Raw genomic sequence first — 5,633 nt, 5'->3', positions numbered from 1 at the left:
GGGTTTGAACCCACCACCTCTGGCATATGGGGACAGCGCCCTTCTTTGAGCCACAGGTGCCGCCCAAAAGTGTTTTTTTTTTTTTTTTGAGACAGAGCCTCAAGCTGTTGCCCTGGCATCACTGCTCACAGCAACCTCCAGCGAGTCTCCTGCCTCTGCCTCCCAAGTAGCTGAGACTACTAAGGCACCTGCCACAATGCCCAGCTACTTAATACTTGCTTATATAAATTGTCACAAATATGATAAAGAAAACTTTGATTAGAAGTTGGTAAGACATAAGGTAAAAATCCAAAAGAGAGGAGAGAAGGCATACAAGCCCCATTTCCAGGAAAACAGTACAATGGCCAAGACATTTTTTAAAAACAAGCAATTGTGGGAATCCTGAGGGGTGTAGAGGCAATGCTGCTGTTCTGCCCGGGCTGCAGGAATGGGCTGATTGTGGAGGAGGGACAGCGTTGCTACAGCTTCGCCTGCAACACCTGCCCCTACATGCACAACATCACCAGCAAGGTGACAAATCGGAATTATCCAAAGCTGAAAGAAGTGGATGATGTACTTGGAGGAGCAGCTGCCTGGGAGAATGTTGACTCTACTGCAGAGCCGTGTCCTAAATGTGAACATCATGCAGCTTCAGACGCGCTCTACAGACGAGCCAATGACCACCTTCTACAAGTGCCGCAATGCTCAGTGTGGACACCGCTGGTGGGACTAGGGCCAGGGTGGCCCAGCTGCCTGAGGGTCTGCTTACCCTGTCCCTCAGGGTGCATTCTCAGCTGGGAGTATGAATTGTGTGTCCTGAGGGTCTTCACTGGTCTGACAGAAAACTAACCCTTTTGAGTGTCAAGAAAAGTAGCCTACTTGCCCATCAGAATGAACGGGTGAAGTTTTAATGTCCAGGGAGTTTTCGTGTGTGAGGAGGAGATCGGTAACTAAGTATTCTCTGTTTAAGGTCCTGGTTAGTCATCTTTTACATTTATTGGGCAGTTGACATTTCCTTACCACCAACCAATGCTGTTAAATATTTATAATGTTTGTACAACTTAGTACATTAAATGTCTCTAAATATTTAATTGTTAATTATAAACTTAATCAGGATTTATTCTGATTGTTCATTAAAATGGAAAGTCTAAAAAAAAAAACCAAGCAATTGTTTAACTCACTAGTAATCAGACAACTACCAGGTAAAGCAGAGACTACATGTATTCTGCCTGTCTTACAACAAAGATTTAAATAATGATTTAATGCTAGGGAGGATGTGGAGAATTGTGAGTTTTGTATTCTGCTGGAGTCAGCGAGCTTAAAAAGTGTTCATAGACACTGAACAAAATAAGTTCTAGGGATATAACATAAAGGAATAACAGTGTGGGACAAAAATTTGTATATAGGGATATTTACTGCCATAGTATTTATATTAGTAAGTAACCTAGAATCTATGGCTCGGCGCCTGTAGCCCAGTGTTTACAGAGCCAGCCACATACACCAAGGGTGGTGGGTTCAAACCCAGCCTGGGCCAGCTAAACAACTGCAACAAAAAATGGTGGCGCCTGTAGCTCAAAGGAGTAGGGCACTGGCCCCCTATGCCAGAGGTGGCGGGTTCAAGCCCAGCCCTGGCCAAAAACTGCAAAAAAAAAAAAAAAAAGCCAGGCATTGTGGTGGGTGCCTGTAGTCCCAGCTACTTGGGAGGCTGAGGCAGGAGAATCGCTTAAGCCCAAGAGTTTGAGGTTGCTGTGAGCTGTGATGCCACAGCACTCTACTGAGGGTGACATACTAAAACTCTGTCTCAAAAAAAAAAAAAGAAAGAAAGGAATCTAGAATCTATTTGCATGTCAAGCACAATGTAACAAATTAAATGCATTATGATTCATATGTATAAGAGAATATTAAGCATTTCAAATGAGTGATAAAATATTTAATGACTTAAAAATAGTCTTTTAAAATAGGCTTCTAAAATATACAACATTAAGTTAAAAATAGTCTTTTAAATAGGCTTTTAAAATATACAACATTAAGTTAAAAAGCAAGATATAATATTGTATAGAGAATGACCCCAGTTTAGATAAAATTTTATATGAACATATATATGTATTGAAAAGTCTGTAAGGGAATATGCCAAGATGTTAATAGTTATTTTCTTTAGGCCAGAGGATCTTACTTTTACATGTTTTGAATTTTCTACACTAGCCGTGGGTGAGTTTTAAATCACCCCCAAGCCACCTCCTGACCCACAGCCTCCACTGGTTGTACATTTAAAAAAGTCCAGAGGAATTTCATTATGACCACTCACGTAGTTTTTATTAGGCATTTGTGTTCATGCGACATGGCGTCCAGGGCCTTATTTCTGTGTAGGAGGTAGCAGGCTGCCTGCTCTTTTGTTGGTTTTGCGGCTCAGTTTGGCATTTTGCATTCTGGATTTTTGTTAATACCAGATTTTCTAGGCAAGAAGCCTAAGGGAGCCTTCATTTAGCAGGTTTGTCGGGGGGCGCGGCTGGGGTGATATTTTCCTTCATCCTGATTTTCTTCTGAGAGGCAGAAAATGACGATTTCAGCTGTAGCTGGGGCCACTGGCTGTCTGCGTGGGAAAGTCTTTACCATGATTGTGTGCACTGCGGATTTCTTGCCCGGAAGTTCATTTGCTCTGTGCTGCACACAGTACCCTGTTGACTGTAGATTTAAAGAAAGGCTCCTGATCTCATAGGATGCCAAGAATGTGACTGGCAAAGCACATGAGATGGAATCAATCATATCCACGTAAAAGATAAAATCCTGGTTTACATCCTTTGCTGAGGACTACCCTCAGTATTATCAGTCTAGAAAAATAAAGCCTTCAATGAAAAAATGTGAATATAATATCTGCTCCCTCTTTCTTTCCTCCCTCTCAGTTTTGATACCATTTGGATGAATGGAAACGGCAGGGGCTCAAATATAATTACATTATAAATAATGAATAAGGGACTATTATTATTACTTAAAAAAAATCCCATTTTGGAATGAGTCCCTTGATGGTAGCTGAAGCTTAATTTAGCCAAATAACTGTTCTGCCTTAGCTAATGTGGCCCATTATTTTTAGGCTCTGACGATTATTTCCAGATGTACCGAGACAAGGGTAATCTATCACTTTTTCTGGGGGCCACTTTCTTGGCATGCTGGTGACCTACTTGGGTTTAGAACCAAAGATTTGGGTTTAGTGGTAAAATTAGCTTAGTATTATCCAAATATCCGCAGGAGAGCCCGCACAATTCAGTTCAATGCTCTCTGCTGTTTGTAGGGTTCAAGTTGTAAATAAACCCCTTTTTAATACTTTCTATAGGAAGTGAAGTGAAAATATCACACATGGACGGATTGGTAGATAGATAGACTCAGGTATTAATATTGATTGAATATAATGTGCATTTATTTGAAGATAACCTACCCAAATGAACTGTGATTATTTCTGAGTCAAGAATTATAAAAACTGTAATATTTATTTTCTCCTATCTACATTTTCACATTTTCTGAAATAGGCATATATAACTTTCATAATTGTGATTTTTTTCTTCAACTGTATCTTTAGAGGCCTTTGTCCTGGTCTCGCGGAATGCATTATGAGAAATTTCCACAGTGTCTGATGACTGGGCATAGCATCAAAAGTAATTGATTGAAAATGCAATCCTTGGAGCTTTATTACCTCCCTCCTGGCATCTGGGGCTCACAGCAGAGAGACTGATACTTGGACAACTAGAGAGCACCTAATATTTTGATCCTAGTCACTCTGTAAGGCTCGTTACCACGTGGTCAAGACCCTACATTGCGTACGTCCAATCACAAGATGAAAGTTTACGTAAGTGTAAACAAAGGACATTTACATTTCTCACGGGAGTAACTTCAGTATTTACTCTGAAAATAGTAGATCCCTGGGTGAAAATTCCAAGTTCTCTCTTCTCCATTGCCCATGGTCCCCTCTTCCATATTGCCCATGGAGTCAAAGGCAGAAGCCCCAGCAGTAGCTCCCTCTTACCCACTGGTGTAATTCTCAACAATAGAATAATCATTTGGTTTGAGTTAAAATCCCACTTTCTGTGGCCCAGACTGTTCCAGGTTATTCACAGTGTGAGCACTCCTGGGTGTCAACAGCACATCAGACGAGATCCAAGTCTCTCAGATCTGGCCTTGAGGATGTCTGGAATTTCTTCTTGCCTCTGCCAATTGCATCCCATCCCTGGACACCTGCTCTGCTCCTAGTGGTGAAGATGAATCTGTTCTTTCCTGTCACCTTGTTAACTAATGGAGTTTCAGTCAGAACTGTCTTCCCAGCCCATTTTTACTCTGACCTCCCAAAATGAGCTCCTGGTCTCCTGGGGGAGTCCTGTCAGTGTTTGCAAACCTATCTAGACCTGGATTCTGTACCGTGCTCTGCTTGGCCTTGATCTCTGAGGCTCAGGGCCTCACTTTTGTCCTTATTTGACTCATAACCCTGATAGCATTAATACTTTAAGTTCTCTTTCCTTTCAGCCTTCAAAGCTTTCTTTTTGATACTTCTTAAAAATGACATCTAGCCGCCATCAGTGCCCAATATCACCTGTCCCACCTTTTCACTAAAATATTCATTACTTTGCTAGCTCTGAATCTAAGTAACAGCAGGATCTGGGAGGATAAAGATACTGGAAGTTAGAAGGGTCAAGGACATCTTGCCTTTCCGCCATGTCACACTGAGTAGTGTGCCTCTAAATGGTAATATTAGTATAAAAAAAATTTAATGTACTAGAAATAAGTGATAAATGTAGTACAATACTATCATAGACCAACCAAAATATTTTTAATTTGACAAAATGTTTATTAAGTTCATCTAGGTGAATAAACACTTGAAAATGACTTAAGAACATTTTGGAAAAGGAAAATAATGATCTAGGCTTCTCATATCAGATACTAGAATCTGAGAGAGAAAAGAGAATAAAAGCATAAATATAGACTCTATTATATGTAGTATTTTTGGTATAGGATAAAAATAGCAGTTTGAATCAGTTCAGGACATAATAGATTATTTAATGAATGATGTTGAAATAACTAGGTAACCATATTCTCCTTCATTTATCAAGAAACAGTTCAGATATATGTTTAAAAAATTAGGAAGATAAAATAAAAAAATCTAGATAAAATATAGGTAAACCCTTGTGGACCTCTGGCAAACAAAAAGACTTTGCAAACTAAGCTAAGATTAAAAGAAGGAAAATTATGAAATTTTTATCAAAGGAGATGAGCCGGTAGGATTTCTGGGCAGTGTTGAGGGCTCAAATGAGAATTCTAGTTTGGTTGTCTGTAGTCACATTCAAGTGAATAGGTGCTTGAGATAGAAAAGTCAGATATCTATCGGGGTTTATCCAGGGCTGGAGGTAAAGTTGGACCTACAGTGGAGAGTGACCGGTTATGGCGTCTGTTCTGAACAAAGTGGGCAGGCAACAGAGGGGAGAGGGTTGGTGGGTTAAAGAGAATGCAGAGGTCAATCATCGGGGTATGGATGAGGTTAAAGAATTGAAATAATTGCAGAGCAAGTGAGCTGAAGGGAGAGGACCCTGTGTTGGGAGAGGGTGAAGGTTGAATTTGTGATTTTGGACTCACCGATTTTCCCAATAATAAGGTACTAATAAAATGAATTATGG

General features: G+C 40.2%; 1 pseudogene; it reads left to right on the top strand.

Moving 5' to 3' along the window:
- Positions 1-399: 399 nt before the first annotated feature.
- Positions 400-712, top strand: LOC128576573 (DNA-directed RNA polymerase III subunit RPC10-like; annotated as a pseudogene).
- Positions 713-5,633: the final 4,921 nt, after the last annotated feature.

Source organism: Nycticebus coucang, chromosome 24, assembly GCF_027406575.1.
Source record: "Nycticebus coucang isolate mNycCou1 chromosome 24, mNycCou1.pri, whole genome shotgun sequence".
In the NCBI taxonomy this organism is placed as follows: domain Eukaryota; kingdom Metazoa; phylum Chordata; class Mammalia; order Primates; family Lorisidae; genus Nycticebus; species Nycticebus coucang.
This window is presented reverse-complemented; position numbering and strand designations above follow the sequence as displayed.